The sequence below is a fragment of the Heteronotia binoei genome, chromosome 2, assembly GCF_032191835.1.
Source record: "Heteronotia binoei isolate CCM8104 ecotype False Entrance Well chromosome 2, APGP_CSIRO_Hbin_v1, whole genome shotgun sequence".
Taxonomy (NCBI): domain Eukaryota; kingdom Metazoa; phylum Chordata; class Lepidosauria; order Squamata; family Gekkonidae; genus Heteronotia; species Heteronotia binoei.
In genome coordinates this window covers 73109787-73132315 of record NC_083224.1, presented here as the reverse complement: position 1 = coordinate 73132315, position 22529 = coordinate 73109787, and positions in this window count along the sequence as shown.

Below are 22529 nucleotides of genomic sequence, written 5' to 3'. Positions count from 1 at the left end.
ATGCTACTATTAAAGAGCTTGTTATCACTCATCCTGTGACTCCTCCATGCAAAGAACCCACTATACAATAGTGGCGACAAGAATGGGATCCGGATGAGCTAGGCCCAAGGCCCCTCTGCACCGCCAAGCACACCAAGCTCTAGTGCTACCGCACAATAGGCACCACTGCCCAGCCCGACTATGCCGACCGCATCTGGATTGCAAAACTCCATTCCGAAGTTCAACACAGTGCAGCCTGAGGCCTGGGAAGCCTGGGTCAAAAGACTCAAGTACCACCTCGTGGCGCAACGAACCAAGGATGACGAACTGGAGATCAAGAAGGCCATCCTGCTGAGCAACTGTGGCATCGCCACCCTACAGCTCGCTGAGGGCCTGGTCACACCAGAAACGCTTGAGTCCTTCTTCAACAAGATCATCGAGGCACTGACCGACCATTTTGTCCCGAAGCCAACCAGCCTCACCCGACAACTACAGTTCCTTGACAGGTTTCAGGAACCAAACGAGACTGTAGCGACCTTCCTAGCCTGCCTACGCGACATGGTCAGGAAGGCGGCATATGGCGCACAACTTGAAGACGCTCTGCTCATGAAGTTCATGGCCTCAGGAACCTGAGGAACTGACCACCCCAAAGACCTGCTCCAGCTGCGGGGAGCCACACGGGCAATGCACCTGCAGGTTCTGGAACACAACCTGCCACACGTGCGGAAAGGCCGGACATCTGGCACAGGTATGCCAACCATTGGCGATGTGCCAAGGGAAACCTCCACGCCAAGAAAATGGCCGCCACCACGAGGTCACGCTCGTGGACGACATCCAGGCACTCATCACTACAGGGACCCAGGTATGCCAGTTGCCCCTTCCCTCCCCAGACAAATATCAAGTGACTGTTCACTGAAGGCAAGCCCTCCAAAATGGAGGTAGACTACGGGGCGGGCCAGATGGTTATTTCAACCCACACATTCAGGGAGTTGTGCCCCGGGGGAAATCCCAGTTACAACCATCCCCATTCATAGTCCGTGATTTTCAGAAGCGGGAGGTTGCAGTCCTGGGAGTGGGGCTGGTCCATGTTACATATGGGAAGTTCAAGGGCAAGCTTCCCCTAATCGTTGTAGAAGGGGATCTGTGTAGCTTCCTGAGACGGTCCTGGTTCAAGGTCCTGGGAATCCGAGTAATGGGTATCCATCACACCCCTTTCAAAGAGATTCTCAAAAGGTGTGTGAAGAATTCCCCGCTGTTTTCGACAGCATCCTGGGGACGTACACCAGGGCCACCGTAGCATTACAACTGAACCTCAACGTGCAGCCCATATGGCTGAAGGCCAGGCGCGTGCCCCTAGCTGTGGGATCCAGGATTGAAGAGGAGCTAGACCACCTCGTGGCTCAAGGGGTTCTGGAATCAGTCGCTAATACGAAGTGGGAGACTCCCATTGTCACCCTGATCAAACCCAATGGCAGCGTCCGCATTTGTGCCGATTACAAATGTATGATTAATAAGCTGTTGCAAGGCCATGCATACCTGGGCCTGGTGGTGAGCCACATGCTAGTGTCATTAGCCGGGGCAAAAAATTTTGGGAAACTGGATTTGGCACAGGTGTACCAACAGCTTCCTGTGGACGCCACCACAGAAGCTCAAACTATCATAATGCACCAGGGGGCTTTCAGAGTTAAGCGCTTGCAGTTCAGGTCAGCGTGGCTCCTGGGATTTTTCAGAACTCGATGAACTCCCTTCTTAAAGGTATCCCCGGGGTCCAGCCGTTCTTCAACAATGTGCTGATAGCCGCAGCCACCGAAGAAAAATTCGCCAGTGACCTCCAAACGATGTTGCAGCATTTTGATGGGGCAGGGCAGAAAGTAAAATGGGAGAAATGTGTGTTGGGGGTGCCCACCATAGACTTTCTGGGGTACACAGTGGACACTAGTGGCATTCACCCGGCCCAGGACAAAATAAAGGCCATTTGCGAAGTGCTGGCTCCCACCAACAAGGTGGAATTACAATCTTTCCTGGGCCTTCTCAACTTCTACCATGCCTTCCTTCCCCACACAGCAGCAATAGCAGAACCCTTACACAGACTGTTGGACAAAAGGCCGCCATGGGTTTGGGGTCGCAGGTAAGGGCATTTTGACTTCAAACAGCTGCTGGCTCACTTCAACAAGCGACTGCCCATCGTTCTAGTGTGCGACGCTTCACCATACAGGGTGGGCACTGTGTTGGCCCACGTGCTACCAGATGGCCGTGAGATTCTGGTAGCATATTATTCTAGGACAAAAAACGGAGCGAAACTATGCTCAGATAGACAAAGAGGGCCTGGCCATCGTGGCAGGGGTTAAATAATTCCACGATTACCTGTACAGCCGGCCCTTCACCATCTTGATGAACCACAAGCCTCTGCTGGGCCTGTTCGCCCCCAACCGACAAACGCCCCAAATGCTTTCACTGTGTTGAGGTGGTCCATCTTCCTGGCGGGGTATCAGTATGACCTCAAGTAACGCCCAGGGAAGGTCACGTCAACACTCTGAGCTGCCTGCTGCTGCCCTCAACAGACCCTGATCTAACCCTGGCATTCCAACTCATGTCACTGGAGTCCCTTCCAGACCGCCCGGTGCATGCCAAGGAAATTGCCTGCTGCTCCTCTAAGGACAAAACCCTCTCCCAGGTTCTGAACTGGGTGTGGAGGGAGTGGCCTGAAGGCTGGGTGGGCTCAGAATTCTCGGCATTTGCATCCCACCGGGACGAACTGTCTGTGCATAAAGGGTGTCTGTTGTGGGGAAGTAGGGTGGTGGTGCCTTCGGTACTGTGACAGTGAGTCCCAACAGCGCTGCACAAAACCCATCCGGGGATTGAGCGCATGAAGGCGCTGGCCTGCAGCTATGTATGTTGGCTGGGAATTGACAACACCATTGGTGGCCCAATGTCAGCCATGCCAGGAAACCCGTCCGGCATCGCCCCGCACCCCAGCCCATCTGCCTATCCTGTTGGATCAGTTGTGAAATGTGTCAACTAAGCTATACTAAAGAACCTGAAATACCATTCTCAGTTTAAAACCAATTTTATTATTTTCGCAACATATTGAAAGACATTTATCAAATATAAATTTCAAAATACTGATCAATACATTACAAAGTTTTCACCTCCCCCCAGCCCTCTATTTCTTGACCTCCGCCGATGCTTAATACAATTAAAAAGAAAAAAAGGTAAAATTCACGCTTATAGAATCTTCTTTTCCTGTTTACCTTAATATAAAATAAATCAAGACTATATACTGATCATTATTAAAATTAACCCTATATTTATCTCATAGTCTAACTTCTACTAAGTTATATATCAGATCAGAAATCCATGTTGCCATTTTATCTTCCCCTTAAAAGCTCAAATAATATTGTCAAAAACCACTAAGTGTCTCTTGACTTTCCATTTTTCCTTCCCCCAATGAGCCTGATCTCAAACGTGTTACCGGCTTTTGATCAGACATCACTGTCCTCCCATTGCATAAAATAGGCTCTGACGTTGACCTCACCAATCAGCAAACCAAGTACAGAGTTCAATAGATTAGGGCATGCCCTTTCCAACAAGCCCAAAATTGCCGTCCTCTGAGCTTCCTAGCTCAAGATATTAATTTTTAAAGTTTATATAAAATCCAAAATGACAGCTGTGACTTTTCCAAGCCCCCTTTTTAAAAAGTTTTCCTTTTTTCAATAATGCTTAAAACTTAATTTTACTCATATAATCCAAAATGTTTCTCCTTTCTAGGATGCTTTCTGCCCGTTTTAAAAACTTTTAAAGTCCCGTTCTTTATTTAAGAATATAAAACCTTTGACTTTTCTTTAATGGCTGCCGGTGTTTCTCTATGGTTTTTGGCTCTAGAGATGTCTCTGGAGGCTTGAAGATTCCCCTTCTTCCAACTTCTACTTCCTGACTCCCTGGCCATGAAGTCTCGTTCTCAATGATTTAAAATCTCACGATAGTAAAACGTCACTTCCTGTTTCGTCTTGAAGAACAGCAATTCTGTTACGTCGGGGGGGGGGAGGGTTTTTCGAAACCGCAGGTATGTCAAACATCAGTTATTTTTCTGCACTTTCCAGCTTATCTTAAATCCCAAAAATTCCACATATACCCCCTTTTTCTTAACCTTTTGCTCTCACAGTCCCAGATCTTAATCTTTTAATTTTAAAAAGCTTATTTCAGTCCCGGAGTAGTAGATACCTTAATAAATGTCTATTCTCCTGTGCACCGATCTCTTCCCTTTCAGATGCTATTGTAATCCATAGAAAGCTGGAATTTGGATGAGCTTATGTCAAATTAATGACTCCGAAGACCCTTTGTAGACAATGGAATGCAATTCTTCACCAGAGGTTCTTCAAAGCAGAAAAGGAATTCCACAGGGGCTCCTTGTCTGCCAACCTCGTCTGTAAACCTCCTCAAAATTCTTCAAGCATGTCTTAGACAATTCCCTTTCTGGAAAAAGTAGGCACAGGCGTTGGAGTCGCCTTTTATGCCCAAAACAAAGGGTCTGGTTCGCTACTCTTCAAAGAAGCGTGTCAGCTCTCCATTTTTCCAACCCTGGAAGTCCCCTGAAATACCATTCTTTATTAAGTGTCTTGCAAGCATGAAGCCGTCATGTTTGTTTGCTGTGTAAAATTGAGTCTCTCAACATTCTTGTGCTAGTTATTAAAGAGGGGAAAAAATCTGATCAGTCCTTTACCCAAGGATACTACCTCATGCCTAAAAATCTCTTTGAATAGGCAACAAAACAAGTTTTACAATTCTGCAATATTACATGTATTTATTTTAAATGAAAATTATAAAGAATGGTTACCTTTGCACTTTAAGGCATCTTAATATAAGAAAGGAAAGACAACATTTGCACAAAATATGAGGCTTGCAGCCTGCAGCTTTGCTGCTAGGCTGCTACAGCTTGTTTTGCTGCCCAGAAAAGGATAGAGTCAGTCTTCGCCCGTTTGGGCGCGCAAGGTGGTGGGTGGGGCCTGGCTGTCTTAACGGCCAGACCTCCACCCTTTGCTGACAGTCCTGCAGACGATTGGCTTTGAAGGCTCGATATTCATAGGCTTGGAGTGCTGAGGGGGAGGAGGCCTTGCCTCTTCGTCGGGGTTAGCACGGACTTGAGGGGATTCAGGAGCCTGAGGCTTGGAGGCTGTGACTGGCGGCAGCCGCCTTTGCAGGCAAGGGAAGTCTCTTGGGAGCTGGGCACTCCCCAGGCTCGGAGGCTGCGTTTGTGGTGGCGGCCGCTGCCTTTGCAGGAGAGGGAAGTCTCTTGGGAGCTGAGCGCTCCCCAGGCTTGGAGATTGCATCTCTGGCTGTGGCAGCCGCCTTTGCAGGCAAGGGAAGTCTCTTGGAAGCTGGGTGCTCCCCAGGCTCGGAGGCTGCGTCTGTGGCGGTGGCGGCTGCCTTTGCAGGCGCGGGAAGTCTCTTGGGAGCTGAGCGCTCCCCAGGCTTGGAGGTTGCATCTCTGGCTGTGGCAGCCGTCTTTGCAGGCGAGGGAAGTCTCTTGGGAGTTGGGCGCTCCCCAGGCTTGTAGGCCGCGTCTGTGATGGCGGCGGCCACCTTTGCAGGCGAGGAAGTCTCTTGGGAGCTGCATGCTCCCCAGGCTCGGAAGCTGCGTCTGTGGCGGCGGCCTCCTTTGCAGGCAAAGAAAGTCTCTTGGGAGCTGGGTGCTCCCCAGGCTCGGAGGCTGCATCTGTGGCGGTGGCAGTGGCCGCCTTTGCAGGCAAGGGAAGTCTCTTGGGAGCTGGGAGCTCCCCAGGCTCAGAGGCTGTGTTTGTGGCGGCGGCCGCTTTTGCAGGCGAGGGAAGTCTCTTGGGAGCTAGGTGCTCCCCAGGCTCGGAGGCTGCATCTGTGGTGGCGGTATCCGCCTTTGCAGGCAAGGGAAGTCTCTTGGGAGCTGGGCGCTCCCCAGGCCGTGTCTGTGGTGGCAGCGGCCGCCTTTGCAGGCAAGGGAAGTCTCTTGGGAGCTGGGCGCTCCCCAGGCTTGGAGACTGCTTCTGTGGTGGTGGCAGCTGTCTTTGCAGTTGAAGGAAGTCTCTTGGGAGCTTGGTGCTCCCCAGGCTCAGAGGCCACGTCTGTGGCAGCGGTGGCCGTCTTTGCAGGTGAAGGAAGTCTCTTGGGAGCTGGGCACTCCCCAGGCTTGGAGGCTGCATCTGTGGTGGCGGCGGCCGTCTTTGCAGGTGAATGAAGTCTCTTGGGAGCTGGGCGCTCTCTAGGCTTGGAGGCTGTGTCTTTGGCAGCGGCGGCCGTCTTGACGGGCAAAGGGCCTCTCCTGTGAGCTGTGCACTCCCTTGTCGTTTTGGGGTGGTGAGGACGAACGCTGAGGGTCATCAGCTGTTTGGAGCCAGGATCACACAAGACGGTCTTTTTTTCTCTTCTTATTGTTAGGGTGCCCTCCTCCCTCTTTTTTTTACAGGGAAGTGGTTGGATTTGGTGGTTTTACTTCAGGCAGGCAGGGGGAGGATTACTGTTTTAGCTGCATCACCATTTTGCTTCCCTGATATTTTGTAGGTCGGCCATATTGGGTCCCCTTCTTCTTAGTTAAGGGAGGGAGGCCATTTTAGTTGGCATTGTGCGGAAGCCATTTGGAAGGTCTGCTTTAGTTATAGAGATGCCTGGAGGAAAGGGGTCGGGGAAGCCAAAAGGGAAGCAGCTGGCGCCAAAGGCCCCTGGTAAGAGGCCTCCACCCCAGCTGTCGTCTTCTGAGGAGGAGGGTGATGAGACTGTTAATGCGAACATTATGCAAAGGCTGCAGGTGCTGGAACAGTCGTCAGGCATTTCTCCTTCTGAAGGGGCAGGAGGGGAAAGGGCTTCAAAGAGGGAGCTCCAAGCGAATGTACTAACCAGGTTGTCTATTCTTGAGGGCAGATCTGGTGCATTCTTCACTGGCAGTGCCATGGGCCTTGGCGGTCCAGACGCGGGATCAGTGTAATCATCTGGAGTTGCAGGAGCTGGGTCAACGGTGGTGCCAGCTGGATCAGTCGGTAAGGTTGGGGACATCTCGCAAGCGTATGCAGGGCTAGCCTTGCCTTGGGTATCTTGGGGTCTGGCTTCGCCTGCGGGGCAGGGCATCCCTGCTGTGAGTACAAGGTTTGCTTCCCCCGCAGGTTTGGAGCCATTATCAAATTGGGCTTGGCCTACTGGGCAATGTGGCCCCGGTGCAGTTTGGCCGGGTGTGGGACAGCAAGGTAGTGCAGACTCTTTCATCGGGAAGAAGATGATATTGGATTTATATCCCGCCCTACACTCCGAAGAGTCTCAGAGCGGCTCACAATCTCCTTTACCTTCCTCCCCCACAACAAACACCCTGTGAGGTGGGTGGGGCTGGAGAGGGCTCTCACAGCAGCTGCCCTTTCAAGGACAACTTCTGCCAGAGCTATGGCTGACCCAAGGCCATTCCAGCAGGTGCAAGTGGAGGAGTGGGGAATCAAACCCGGTTCTCCCAGATAAGAGTCCGCACACTTAACCACTACACCAAACTGGCTCTCCTTATTGGGGGAATTGGGGCGCCCCTTCTTCTTATGGGATGGTTCCTTTTACCGCCTTACCTTTTGGGGAGGTTGCTTTGCCTTTAGGGGATCATTTGTTGCCTGCAACAAAAGATAAGATCTTAAAGGGGGTGTATGTCGATATCTTCTCCCTTCTGTTTCGGGAGTTGGAAAAGGATGAGGAGGATCTGGACAACAAGGAGAAGGAAAAATTGAAGAAGCACAAGGTGGATCGGACCTGGGCGAATTGGCTTCCAGGGTTTTTTTATCTATGCTGGAATGAATACACGTGCCCAGCCTTGGAGGGTGTCTGCACTCATCCAGTACTTGGATATAATTTATAAAGGGTACACTATGTTTAGTGGGCCTGCCTGGATTCAATATGAAGAGGAATTCAGGATGAGGGCCGCATTGTACCCTTCCTTTTAGTGGGACCGTATTCACCAGCAGCTGTGGCTGCAGGTTATGTCCCCTGCCCGGCCAAATTTAGGTGACAGCTCTGATAGCGGTCATTTGGTGGCCAGGTCGGGTGCTACCTCCTCGGCTTCTGCAGCCTCTTCCTGCAGTTCTGCGGGGCAGGGGGTTCAACCCCGCCTGCTTTGTTGGGAATTTAGTTCTCAGGGAGTGTGTAGCAGAAAGCCTTGTCAGTTCAAGCACGAATGCCCCATGTGTGGCGGGCCTCACTCCTTCAATAACTGCCCTAAAGCCTGGGTGCGTAAGAATTAAAAGAAGCCAGGAGGAGGAGGGGGAAGTTATCAGGCTGGAAAAGGAGCCCAGTCCAATAAAGGTGTGTCTTCTTGAGCGCTGGCTGTCCAGGTATCCACAGAGAGCTGACAGCATTTACCTGTTAAATGATTTCAAGTTTGGTTTTAGGATCCCTTTTCAGGGGCCCCAGGTTCCGTTTTTGTCTGGGAAACTTAGTTCTCTTAAGGGTTTAGAGCAGGTAGTTAAAGCAATGGCAGGTCTACGCTTGCCACAGCATAGAACATGGGTTACCAGCAGCATGAGGGAAGATTTGGGTGTTTGGCAAGAATTTTTGGAGTCCTTTAATTTATGGTAATGCTTTGTTGTGACACGACCTGAGGTTAACTGATGGTAAGGCAGTCATTACTGTCCGTTGCTCTAAGACGGACCAGTGTCAAAGAGGTACTGTGCTGGAGCTTGGCACCTGCTCTGAGTTTGAGCTGTTCCAGTTCTGCTTTGGCTGCTTATTTGGCAGTTCGGGGGCCTAAGGAAGGGTTTTTGTTTTGTCACAATAAGGGTAGCCCGCTGACAAAGCATCAGTTTTTGGCTGTAACGTCACAGGCTTTAGGTAAGCTGGGGTTGTCTGGGGTGCAGTTTGGGACCCACTCCTTTAGAATTGGGGCAGCTTCGACAGCTGCTGCCCTGGGGTATCTTTCCTCCTCCATTCAGCGTTTGGGACGTTGGCGCTCATTGGATTACAAATCTTATGTTCGACTGTTGCTCAGTCCCTAGCTTTGCTTGTTTGACTGTAATGTTACTGGTTTATGTTCTTGTTTGACCGTTTTTTTCTTTTTAGATGCTGTTGTTCCTGGCCAGAGGAGCCAAGTTCTCGTCTGTGGCCACAGCCATGTGTTTTGGGCTGCTCATCAGGCGTGGAGAACTTCGTTTGGCTCTCAGCTGGGACAATATGTTTGTGTTGAGTGGCAGGGGCGCCGGGACCTTCAGTGGCTGGGCCTGCTGCCTTTGTAAGTCCAAGGGAGCATGGGCCTTCCTCCTCAGGTTTTAATTATTCACCTAGGAGGGAATGATCTTGGGCTAGTACAAGGCAAGGTGTTGTCTTGTAGGCCCATGAGGATTTTCAGTACATTTGGGAGCGATGGCCTGGGATCACTATAATTTGGTCAGCCATGCTTCCCCGCCTTGTTTGGCGCAGTGTGTGGGACCCTGCAGCTATTGAGAGGGCACGCTACAAAGGTTCTGTTCTTGTTTAACTGTTTTTTCTCTTTAGATGCTGTTGTTCCTGGCCAGATGAGCAGAGTTCTCGTCTGTGGCCATAGCCATGTGTTTGGGCCACTTATCAGGCGCGGAGAACTTCGGTTGGCTCTCAGCTGGGACTCAGCCAACATGTTAGTATTGAGTGGCGGGGGCGCCGGGGCCTTCAGTGGCCGGGCCTGCTGCCTCTGTTATTTCAACATAGTGTGGGTCCTTCTCCTCATGTTTTAATCGTTCACCTGGGAGGTAATGATCTGGGGCTTTTAAAGGGCAAGGCCTAAGTTTGGCAGGCCCGCTATGGTTTTCGCTATATTAGGGAGCGATGGCCGGGGACCACTATAATTTGGTCAGCCATGCTGCCCCGACTTGTTTGACGCTTTGCTTGGGACCCTGCAGCTATTGAGAGCGCTCAGTATAAGGCTAATAAAAAGTTTAAGAAGGTCTTGAAAGGGGAGTTGGGCCACTATCTGCCCCATCCGGATATTTCGTCGAAATTTCCTGACCTCTACAGAGGGGATGGGGTGCATCTCTCAGAAAAGGGTAATATGCTTTTCCTGAGAGATTTGCAGCAAGGGTTGCAGGTGGCTTTGGACCTCCCGGTGGGTGCTAAGCCCTAAGTAGAGACTTAGTAGTGGCAGGTTTTTGGGGTTTAGGACCCTATCTGGCTAGGGGAGGACTGTGAAGCATCCCCCTTTTGGGGAATTAGGGGTCTGGCATGATCAACCTTGGGGTTTGGTTCCCGGGGTATGGAGAATGCAGACCGTCCTGGAGGCTCGACTAGAGGGTGCCTTTCTGTCGAGACGTACATCTGGGTTTGGGCCCTCTGGTGCGTGCCTCCCTGCTGGGCCTGCCTGGCGGGAGCTGAGTCATACAGCTCCGGCTGGGTCTCTCACCCGCTGATGGCAGGGGAGCGGTCGCGGTGATCCCTAGCCCTGGCCAGGCCGCTGGTTGGGTGCCGTTGCCGTTTATTATGATGTTTAATAAAGTGGTCCAATTTTATACCAACACATTGTGTCTGACTCTTTATTCCGACCTTGGGGGGCAATATGAGGCTTGCAGCCTGCAGCTTTGCTGCTAGGCTACTACAGCCTGTTTTGCCACCCAGAAAAGGATAGAGTCAGTCTTCGCCCGTTTGGGCACGCAAGGTGGTGGGCGGGGCCTGGCTGTCTTAATGGCCAGACCTCCGCTCTTTGCTGACAGTCCTGCAGACGATCGGACCTTTCGCCCACCCTGTCTGTTATGTAGGCGGTTGCTAGTTGCCTCATTTGGTAGGGGCCAGGTAGAAATTTTTTATGCCCCAGCTGATTGGCAGTTGCAGGGGTGTGTTTTTTGCCTACCCTACATAGCAGTGCAGTGGATTGTGGAAGTGGCTATCGGGAGGTGCTATTAAATAGGCAGTCACTTTAGTTGTCTGGTTTTTGGGGTTTAGGACACTATGCGGCTTGGGGAGGACTGTGAAGCATCCCCCTTTTGGGGAATTAGGGGTCTGGCATGATCAACCTTGGGGTTTGGTGACCCGGGGTGTGGAGAATGCAGACCGTCCTGGAGGCTCGACTAGAGGGTGCCTTTCCGTTGAGACGTGCGTCTGGGTTTGGGCCCTCTGGTGCATGCCTCCCTGCTGGGCCTGCCTGGCAGGAGCTGAGTCATACAGCTCCGGCTGGGGGGCTAGGTCTCTTGCCCGCTAATGGCAGGGGAGCGGTCACAGTGACCCCTAGCCCTGGCCAGGCCGCTGGTTGGGTGTCCTTGCTGTTTATTATGATGTCTAATAAAGTGGCCTAGAAATTAGTCTGAAGAAGACAGAAGTTCTCCACCAGCCTGCACCCCAGGAAGATTATCACCCTCCCTGCATCACTGTGGGTGAATCAGTTCTGAAGACAGTCCAGCAGTTCAGCTACCTGGGGTGCTTCATCTCCTCAGATGCCAAGATCGACAAGGAGATTGACAACAGGCTGGCAAAGGCAAACCGTGCCTTTGGCCGACTGCACAAAAGAGTGTGGAGCAACAAGCATCTGAAAAAAGGCACAAAGATCAATGTTTACAAAGCGGTTGTGATGACAACCTCATCTACGGCTCCGAATCGTGGGTTTTATACCGTCATCACCTGCGACTCCTTGAGCGCTTTCATCAGCGCTGCCTTCGCACCATCCTCAACATCCACTGGAGTGACTTTGTGACCAACACTGAAGTTCTCAAGCGGGCGGAGGTTACCAGCATCGAGGCACTGCTGTTGAAGACGCAGCTGCGCTGGGCAGGGCATATTTCTAGGATGGAAAACCACCGCCTTCCCAAGATTGCCCTGTATGGCGAACTCTCCACCGGCCATCGAAATAGAGGGGCACCAAAGAAGAGGTACAAGGACTCCTTGAAGAAATCCCTTGGCACCTGTCGCATCAACCATCACCAGTGGTCTGACCTAGCCTCAGATCGCAAAGCATGGAGGCACACCATCCACCAGGCTGTCTCTTCTTTTGAGAACGCACGCATAGCTTGTCTTGAGGACAAAAGGAGATTGAGGAAGAATCGCACTGCTACAGCACCAACCCTAAATCAGACTTTTCCCTGCAGCCACTGTGGCCGGACCTGCCTGTCCCGCATTGGTCTTGTCAGCCACCAGCGAGCCTGCAGCAAACGTGGACTATTGCACCCTTCTTAAATCTTCGTTCGTGAAGCCAAGCCGAGAGAGAGAGAGAGAAATAAAGTGGCCCAATTTTATACCAACGCATTGTGTCTGACTCTTTATTCCAAGCTTGGGGGGCAATAACATTTGTCTTGTTTCCTGCTAGAACAATCATGTGGAGATTCTGGACAACCAAATAATGGCAGCCTGATTGCACGAAAAGATTTTCTTTTTGGCCCCACAGTAAATTTTACTTGTGATGAAGGGTAAGTGTCAGGGAGATCAGCAAGGTTCTGATCATGCTCTTCTACCTTTAACAGCTGCATAATAAACAGAACTAATCTGGACAACCATTTTCCTATCACTCTAGACAGGAAAAGCTTTAATAATGCCTATTATACAGGGTTCCCTCCTCCTGAATCTTGTTGGAAAAAGCTGTGTGTTTGTCTCAAATCATTTCTGACTTATGGTGACCTTATGAATTAATTATCTCCAAAGAGTCTTATTGTTAACAGCCTTGCTCAGGTCTTGCAAACTGAGAATTCTGGCTTCCTTGATTGAGTCAGTCCATCTCATGCTGGGTCTTCCTCTTTTCCTGCTGCCTTCAACTTTTCCTAACATTAGAAGAAGACGACTGCAGATTTATACCCCCCCTTCTCTCTGAATCAGAGACTCAGAGCGGCTTACAGTCTCCTATATCTTCTCCTCCCCACAACAGACACCCTGTAAGGTGGGTGGGGCTGAGAGGACTCTCACAGCAGCTGCCTCACAGGCGATCAAGTGCACAATAAATTTCAGTGAAGCCCTTTTGAGCCTTGACTTAGACTTTATCACAAGGTCTACTATATAGTTCTCGATTTTTAGATTCCAGGTTCGAATTTGAAGCATATATTTATTATAGTATAACAAGCAGGACATCTGTAAGGACTTTGGGGGGGGTGTCTAATTTTTCTCTCCTTCACTATTTCCTTTTTCTTCCTAAAATCACCAATACCTTCTCTTGTATTGTAGGGAACCTGCAAAGACTTGTGAGGGGCACCTTTCTCTCCCCCTGTATTCCCCTTTTCATACTATTTCTCCCTTCATGGCCATTCCTCTGTCCTCATTTTTCCCTGCTTCCTTCTCTCATTCCTTCCCATAACCAACATACTTTTTCTCTGCCCCCATATTTATTATTTACTTGATTTATATTGCACTTCTCTCTCCGATGTGGATCCAAAGAAACTTACAGCATTCTTCTCCACTTTATCCTCACAATGGAGAAGAATGCTATACGCAGAGCTTTTTTTATAGCAGGAACGCACAGGAACACAGTTCCGGCTGGCTTGGTGTCAGTGGGTGTGGCCTAATATCCAAATAAGTTCCTACTGGGCTTTTTATACAAAAAAGCCCTATGTGAAACAATGGTGACATCAGGGGGTGTGGCCTAATATGCAGATGAGTTCCTGCTGGGCTTTTTCTACGAAAATAGCCCTGGTTGTAAGCATCTTTGGGTCAGCACCAACCCCAAATCAGACTTTTCCCTGCAGCCACTGTGGCCGGATCTGCCTGTCCCACATTGGTCTTGTTAGCACCAGCGAGCCTGCAGCAGACGTGGACTACTGCACCCTTCTTAAATCTTCGTACGCGAAGTCAAGCCGAGAGATTTTCATTAATTGCCCACTTAATCATTTGAGATTTCACTTCATCTTCCGTAGACCATTTTAAAAGTAGCTTATAGATTTTTGAAATTAATTTTTCATTATCTCCAAGCAAAACTTTTTCCATTTGTTTGTTCTCGTCTTATTCCTTCAGTTTTAACATCGCTTTCCACCAAACTTTTTATTTGTTGCATTTGAAAACAATCGTATTTATTATTCAACTCTTCAGCAGTTTTCAATTCTATTTTACTGCTTTGTATTTTTAATAATTGATTATATGACATCCCTTTTTTCTCTCCTATCTCAGCTGTTATTCTTATTACTTCTGCTGGCACTATCCATAGTGGTTTTCTTTCTTCGCCATATTTCTTGTACTTCATCCAAATATTTAGTAGATTATTTCTTATATAATGGTGAGAAAAAAAAACCATCCGACTTTTCTTTCCATAGTACATATAAGCGTGCCAGCTGAATTTATTTCCATGACCTTCCAACGTTAAGAGTTTTTTATTCAACAGCTTCACCCAATCTTTTATCCACACTAGACAAACTGCTTCATGATATAATCTTAAATCTGGTAGTTGAAATCCTCCTCTTCCTTTAGCATCTGTTAAAACTTTCATTTTAATCCATGGTTTTTTCCCGGCCCATACAAATTCTGAAATCTTTCTTTGCCATTTATTATATTGTTTACTGTTTTTCACAATCGGAATCGTTTGAAACAAATACATTATTCTCGGCAAAATGTTCATCTTAATTGCAAGCAGTGACAGATTAAGCTTGTTCCATCTTATCATATCTTCGTCCATTTTATGCCATAACTTTTCATAATTGTTTTTAAACAAATCAATATTCTTCACTGTTATTTCCATGCCCAAATATTTTACTTTAGGGGTAACGTCACATCCCGTTAATCTCTGTAATTCCTTTTGTTTACTTACTTGCATATTTTTACACAAAATTTGACTTTTCTTTATTAACATAAAGTCCCGCCAATTCTCCAAAATCTTGTATTTTGGCTAACAACAAAGGTGTTACTTGCGTAGGATTTTCATTTATAAACATTACATCACCTGCAAATGCTCTATATTTATAGGAAAATCCTTTAATTCTCATTCCTTCAATTTCTTCATCATCTTGTATTTGCAGCAATAAGATTTCAAGAGTCATTATAAACAACAATGGTGAAAGCGAACAACCTTGCCTTGTACCTTTGCTGATTATCATTTCTTCTGTAAGATTTTCATTTATACATAATTTTGCACGTTGTTCAGTATAAATTGCTTTTATCATTCTTATAAAGTTTTCCCCCAACTTTATTTTCTCCATTACTGCAAACATAAAGCCCCAAATCAAATGATCAAAAGCTTTCTCTGCGTCCGCAAAGAATAATATTGTCTCTTATTTGCCTTTTAGGGAGAAAACCAGCTTGGTCTTCCTTTATAAAGTTTATTAAATATTGTTTAAGCCGTTCTGTTAAGATTCTTGTGTATATCTTATAATCATTGTTTAATAATGAGATTGGTCTATAGTTCTTTACATTAGTGACATCTCTATCTTCCTTTGGAATCAACGAAATTACTGCTTCCTTCCATGTATTTGGTATTTTCCCATTTATTCTTATCACATTCATTAATTTTTGAAATTTCGGAATTCTTCTTTAAACGTTTTAAAAAATTTTGCCGTAAATCCATCTGGTTCAGGAGCCTTTCCAATTTTCATTGCATTAATCGCTACTTCAATTTCTGTTTTCTCAATTGGATCATTGGAAACTTTTTCCATATAATCAGTTGTGCTATTTTAATCTTCTGCAAATACGCTTCCATCTTTTCCTTCTTTACTTTAACATCTTTAAATAGTTTAGCATAATATTTAAAAAATTCTCTCTTTATTCCTTCTTGATCCACCATCTCTCTTCCATCAGCCACAATTTTATTAATAATTTTACTTTCTCTCTTTTTCTTCAGTTGCCAGGCCAAATATTTTCTAGGTTTATTCGCTCCCTCAAAAGATTTCTGTTTTAATTTTTTCAAATTAAATTCCAATTCTTTATTTAACAAATGTCTCATTTGTGCTTTCAATATTGTAATCTCCCATATAATTTTTTTTCCTGGCCTTTTTCTTAATTCACCTTTTTTCTTAATTTCATTTTGAATGTCCAACATCTGTTTATCTTTTGCTCTCTTGTCTTTATTATTCAATGTTATTAGTAATCATCTCATTACTGCCTTGTAGGCATTCCATACCGTCTGGAAGTCTATATCCTCTCTGTCATTTACTTGGAAGTACGCTTTAGTTTCATTTTCTAGAGATGTCACTATTTCTTTATTTTGTAGTAAATCTTCATTTAATCTCCATCTTCTTGACTTTTTCGACAGTTTTGTAATCCACATTATTGGGTTATGATCAGCTCCTATTTTAGGTAATATCTCTATTTTTTTAAGTCCCAAATCTTTAGTACCCCCACAACATGTCAATTATAGAGAAAGAGCTATGTCTAGCTGAAAAGAAGGTATAATCCCGTACTTCAGGATTAAACTTCCTCCATATATCTTCCAAACTCTCCTGTTTAACCAATTCAAAAAAAGACTTTGGCAATTTCCCTTCTTTATCATTTTTTTTCTTCTCAGATCTATGTATCGTATTCTGAATTGTTCCGTTAAAGTCCCCCATCAATAAAATTTGCTCATAGGTCACTTTATCAAGATATGTAATATTTTTAAAGAAAATGTCTTTAGCACCATTTAGAGCATAAAGTCCCAAGAACAACTTTTTTTGGCATTCAAATAATTTATACCGCTATATACCTTCCATCTTTATCTTTAAATACCAATTTCGGGTATAATTCTTGTTTAATATAAAAGACTACTCCTCTCTTCTTTTGTTTTTTTATGCAATGAAACATTGCCTTTCTTTTTTGTGGTGAATTTAGTCCATTTACATTCCATGATATCAGTTTGTAATCCATCATGGTGCAAATTCTTTATTTTCTTCATAAAATCTCTGCAGTTCCTGTGTATTTGTGAGTGTAATCCTTTTCCCTTGAAGTTCAAAGCTCAAACCTTCAGGTATTATCCATCTATACCTCATTCCATTGTCACGTAGTTTTTCTGTCAATTTTTATATGCCTTTCTGTCAGTTAACACTTGTGTTGGCAGTTCTTTCATAATTCTTACTCTACTGCCTTCCACTGTCAGTGATCTTTGAAAGTTTTTATTCATGATCTTTCCCACCATTTCTTTCGTCATAAATCTTATGACCACATCTCTTGGCAGATTATTCTTTTTTGCATGGAGTTAATTTACTCTATACATATAGTCATACATATTTCTATTCCCTTCAGGATCTTCCTCCAAAAATTCTGCAATTATTTTTATTATGTATTCTTTCAAGTGTGATTCTTCATCTTCAGGCACACCTCTCAGACAGATCTGAGTTTCCATCAGTTTGCAGTCATGAATTGTTACTTTTTCTTGTAATTTTAACAAGGTGGAGTCATGTGTTTTCACTCTCTTTTCCACTTCTTATACTTTCTTTGTTATTACCACAGTGTCATTTCTGAGATTCTCTATTTATTTTTTTAATTCTTTCTTTGAGTCCTCGATATCCTTTCTTATTTCTTTTTCAGAGGCAGTTATCATTTCTTTCACCCCCTTCATTATCTTAGCTTCCATTGTATCTAATTGGGCTTGCATTTTCTCTATTGAAGCAGACCTAGCACGAGTTTGTTTCGGGTCTGACATGTAAAAAAAAAAATCAAAAATTTTGATCTCACCAAATTAAATTTGAACCATCAGGTTTGATAAAGTGAAGCTCACCCTTTCCAGTGCACCCAATTTCACTGTCCTCTGAGCCTCCCAGGCTCAGATATTAATGTTTAAAGTTTTTATTTCTCCCAAAATAAGTCACAACTTTTGCTTCACTTTAAATTTTTTTCCTTTTTTCCCTTTTACCAGTTCAAGTCTTCTTATCTACTATCCAACAGTAATAATTTTTAATTGCCAAATCTGTTCACTCCACCAATTTTTAATGTCCCAATCACTTTAAAAACAATGTTAAAACTTAGTCCACCCAACAACTATGGCCACCGATGTTTCTCTCTGGTATTATAATCCTAGAGTAGGCTGTTTGCTTCGTTTGCTTCCTTCTTCTTCCTCCAATACTTCCTGCTTTTCTGGCCTTCAAATCTCGTTTCACTGGTAGAGAAATCTCATGATATCTGACGTATTTCCTGTGTTGACTGTGGATGTTGCAGAACTGTAACGCTTGGGGCTGCCTCCTGAACCACAGATAGACTAAACAATAAATTCCTTTCTTCTTTTAACACTGTCTTTTAAGTTTAGAAAGTTCAAATTTAGCCCCTTATCTTCTTCTCCTTTCAGGCTTTCAGTATTTCCAACTCCCACCTTTTACTTTTGTTTTGTTTAACTTTAATTAGTCCAGGAATGAAGAGATAGCAATCAGTATCTTTTTTCTGTTGTTTAACCAACTCAACCCCAGTCCTTTGTAGATTAGATGTTTAAAATTGTAAAAGAAGGTTTGGATCCTGTTGAGCTTATGCCAAATTGATGACTCTGGAAACTTCTGCAGACGCTGAATATGCAACTTCTCTTTGGAGATCCCTCAAAGCCTCAATGGAGCCCCCCCCCCCCCCCCCGGGACTCCCTTTCAGCCAAGGTAAGTCTCCTCAAAGTATCTGTGCACATCTTGGACAATTCTGTAGCTGAGAAATGTAGGCAGAAGGCATTAATTTGTCTTTTACTACCCTGAACAGAAGTGTCAGCCTGCCCCCGTTAGGGAAAGCAACTCAGCTTGCCATTTTCCAACCCCGGAAGTCCGTATTATTATTATTATTATTATTATTATTATTATTAAACAAAAAACACAATACAGTTATACATAAGAGCAAACTAAACATATTTCTCCAATTATACTTTTTAAACCCTTATGTCAAATCTGATTTAACAAACCCTGAGTCTACTTAAAGTTCATTCTTTATCTTCTACTTCTTGTACTTTCATTCAAAAGAAAAAAAATAATAGGTATTCATAAGATAAAATAATAGGCTTTGAAAAGGAACAATCTACAAAATAAAATTATCTGTGGCCCAGGTGAAAAACTGATTAAAAAGATCTATGCCTTTTTATTACAACTGAAAATGGAGGGGGAGGTAGTAAAAGAATCCATGATTAAGTGGGCACAGAATTTTGGATATAACATCCAGATGGAGCAGTGAGAACAGATGTGGGCGACCAATATAAAAATATCTAAATCGATAGCATTGCAAGAAAATTCATATAAAATGTTTTTTTGGTGGTATGTGACTCCAGTAAAATTGGCAAAAATGTTTAAGGGAATGTCAGAGTCTTGTTGGAAGGACAAGGAGGGAACTTTTTACCACATGTGGTGGTCGTGTAGAAAGGCTCAGAAATATTGGTCCATGATACACAAAATCCTATAAAAAATCTGTAACAATATAATCCCATTTAAACCAGAACTTTTTTATTAGATATAATGCCAGGTGTTACAGATAAGAATTTGAAACATATATATGTTCATTTAATAACGGCAGCAAGAATTCAATACGCCAAAGGCTGGAAGAAGATGACAACACCAACAAAGCAAGAACTAATCACAAAGTTCTGAGAAACAGTGGAAATGGACGTACTCACAGACTTACTGAAAGAGGACAGTAAAAGAAACTTGAAATAATTATGGTCACCTTTCTATTTATGGGCAAGAGTTTTCCAGGTGAGCCTCAGCCCAGCTGGAGGAGGAGGAAGAGAAGGAGGGGGAAGGATGCCAAGCCAAGAAGGCAGGGAGCATCCCCAGGCCTAGGCAGTGATGGGGGGCCGTGGGTGGGCAATGTCCACCACCGCTGCTGAAGGAGGCACCATCTGGAAAGCTTTGGTGGTGTGGTAAGGTGAGGGCTGGATGTAGCAGGGGGAGGATAGGGCCTTCCCCGTCCCCTAGAAGGGGGATGGCTATGGGTTGTCCAGGGTATGAAAAAGTCTGATACCGGCCCTGTGGATGAATTTCCATGTGATCCAGCATTTCAGAGATCTTTCTAGCTGTCTTCCTTTGCAAGCTGTGTGTGACTACTTTACAGAGTACAAATCACCACAAGTCTTACCTTGATCAAAAGAGTTCTACATGTTAGGATATGAAGATAATAGTATCTAGCAAATCTGAGAAGGCTTTTCAGAGTCTTAGTGAAACGGATTATGCTCTGGAGTAGAAAAGGAATCCCCTTCACTGCTGAAGTGAAACGGACAAATCCTGCATGGATAAACCAGAGCGCTCAATGTAATGGAAATCCCACACTGCACTGAAGTCTCTTTTATTTTCCCCTTTTTCTGTTGTTGGTAGATATGCAAAGGATTCATAAGACTATGTGCATTCATTACAAAGGTTAAACTAATTACATATTGCAATGAGATAGAATTTTCCCAAGTGCTCCACCATTCATCATGTCTTTGGAGGGATTTGCTTACAAGCTGATGTGGTTGAGCCAATAATTTTGGATGAATTCATTGGCAGGACCCAGTTTTTTAAAAATAATTGTGGCTAATCTGCATGTCCTTCTATGTTTGGCCAGCTGTGGTGGGTTGAATGAGTTCTGGCAGCAGTCATGGGCTGTCTATCATTTCCCCAGCTTATCTGTCAGTCTGTAGCCCCTGCATACTACAAGACAGGCTAAGTGATAGGCAGACATGAACGTTTTATCATAATGCCATGTTAATACTGACTCTCCCCTATCTTGTTCTGCCTCCACTAATTTGTCCCTTAGCATCCTGGTGAACCTCTAAATCACAAATCCTGTCGTTGTTCATTTCTACTGCACATAAAATAACGGTAATAAGAAATTTGCTTGCAAATATTATAAATGCAAGTAGGCTTTAAGTTCTCATTATTATTTTTTTTATCATAATGCCATGTTAATACTGACTCTCCCCTATCTTGTTCTGCCTCCACTAATTTGCCCCTTAGCATCCTGGTGAACCTCTAAATCACAAATCCTGTCGTTGTTCATTTCTACTGCACATAAAATAACGTTAATAAGAAATTTGCTTGCAAATATTATAAATGCAAGTAGGCTTTAAGTTCTCATTAATTTTTTTTTTTTACATTTATATTCCATTATTTGATGATCACTGCTCAAAATCACTAATCCTTTCATGAAAGGATTAATGCCATTCCAGTTATCTAACTGTATGTTACTGTGGCCAAGGTCTCCATTAGGGAGCCTGGTACTTACTCCCTGTTCCACTATAGTGATCTGTAGACAGGACCTCATTAATGCAATAATCATGGGTCCAAGGAAAAACATACTGTTAAGTAAAACAACCCCTACATTCCAACTATTTTTAACATATTTTTGGTATCCAACGAAGACTGTTTTGACTCTCAAGCTTATACCTTGTAAAACTTGTTAGTCTTTACAGTGCTACTGGACTCATATCTTACGCTTCTACTGCAGCCCAACAGTTACCCACCTGAAACATTATAAAGTTTGAGTCCAGCAGCACCTTTAAGACCAACAAAGTTTTATTCACAGTATAAGCTTTCATGTGCACACACACTTCTTCGGATATACAGGTATCTGAGCCACTGGACTCAAACTTTGATATGCTGCTTCAGACCAACATGGCTACCCCACATGAAACATGTTTTAGGTTATTGTATTGTGCTTGCTTTCCAAACTTAGTGCCCCTAGTCAAGAGAAAATAAATTGCACTTCAGTTCCATAGGAATGAGAATTAAACCAGCTATGGCTACTTCTTCCTACTGATTTTAGTAAGAATTTACATATTACTCATTTTTATGTCTGAACCTATGCAGGTCTTGCTCCCAGGCAAAAATGCATTGGACTTTAGCAGGGATGGTCAAACTTGCTTAATGTAAGAGCCACATAAAATAAAAGTCAGATGTCTGAGAGCTAAAAGACGTGAACATCAGATATTTGAGAGCCACAACACATGAACTGTCTTGGAGAAGTGATTTAAAGAGAGAAATACCCTCTCTAAGCCAGACGAAGGGGCAGTGGGGGCTTTGAGAACCACACAATATGTGTGAAAGATCCAGTTTGGCCACCCCTACAGCATCAGGTTGCCATTTCTGCAGGACAGGCTGTTTAAACTTCATTAGAGGAAATAGGATTCAGCCAGCCTAATGTTGCATAGAGTTACACACCTAGCACTGTACATTTTGCACACTTGAAAAAGGTATCAGAATGCCAGCTAATTTTCTCTGAACTTTCTTGAATCATACCTCTTCTGAGACACGGAAGCTCAAGCTGAGCTTGCTAGGAATGAGTGTTTGTGGCAATATAAACAAAATGCAGTGTAGTTTAAATAACACACAGAAACAATGATTAATAATTCTCCCTGTTACACACAGCACACTATGTTAAAGTTCAAATGGTATAAAAGTGTGGTGCAACATACAGGCATGCTTCTAGCAGTTACCACCTATCGCCCCTGAAATGCTTCCTAATTTATAGGCGGGCGAGTCAGTTATACAATCTGCCACCAGCTAAACTGTTGCTCAAAAGAATTCCTGCCTAAACTTGCTGAGTCAGAGCACCAACGAATCTGTGATATGACCTTATTCTTCCGACAGCTTCCCTCCCTGCCTTATTTTGTTACCCTGGCAATGAAACTTCAGCACTTAGCATGCAAGGAAGAAAGCGGCAATAGTGCCCGCGACACAGAAACAGGGAGGGAATCCAAGAAAAAGAACGGTCATCACCTTTTAATTTTTCAAGTCAAGGAGGCCTGGGTGCGCTCCTCTTTTGCTTTTTCAGCTTCTTGAAAACTCCACCCCCAG